Genomic DNA, 789 nt, shown 5'->3' with positions numbered 1-789 from the left:
TTCTTTTTTTTTTTTTGTAATGCAACTCTCACAATGTTTGGTAGTCTACATGTGTCTTGTATTAAAGAACTTAAATTCATTCTTATTTTTTCATTGATGACCTTTTTAATACTCAGATTCAAATTTAGGTATTTAATCCATATTGTGTTTATTTTTGTATATGGTGTGAGATAAGGGTCTTGTTTAATTCTTTTGCCTGTTAGTTTCCTATTCCGCCAGCACCATCTTTTGAAGATCCTCCCTTCAATGTACTAGGTCAAAAATCAGTTGGCTGTGTGTCAAAGGGGTAATTTCTGAATTCTCAGTTCTGTTCCACAGTTCTCTGTATTTTTCATTCTGTATCAGGCTGTTTTGACCACTGTTGTCATGTAATCAATTTAGTAATCACAGAGTGAAATGCTTACAACTTTATTCTTCTTCTTAAGCAATGCTGTGCTAATCCTGGGTCTCTTTTCTTTCCATATAACGTTTTAATTTTTTTTTTTTTAATCTTTCTAAAAAAAGTCATTGGAATCTGGATTGGAATTGCATTATATGTGTAGATTGCTTTGGGTAGTATTGACGTTTTCACAATGTTGAGTCTTCCTATCCAGGAACTTCATCTGTTGTTCAATTTTTTGTAAGTCTCTTTTGGTTTCTTGTAGTAGTGTTTTGTAGTTTTCATTGTAGAGTTCCTTTGTTATCTGGTTTCATTAATTCATAAACATGTCATCATTTTGGTGGCTATTGTAAATGCTATTGATTTCCTAATTTCTTTTTCAGTGCTGTTGTGAAATCCAACTGATTTTT

Source organism: Chrysochloris asiatica, unplaced genomic scaffold (genome assembly GCF_000296735.1).
Source record: "Chrysochloris asiatica unplaced genomic scaffold, ChrAsi1.0 scaffold00260, whole genome shotgun sequence".
Taxonomy (NCBI): Eukaryota; Metazoa; Chordata; class Mammalia; order Afrosoricida; family Chrysochloridae; genus Chrysochloris; species Chrysochloris asiatica.
The sequence above is the reverse complement of the archived record's forward strand: the minus strand, read 5'-3'. Positions refer to the sequence as shown.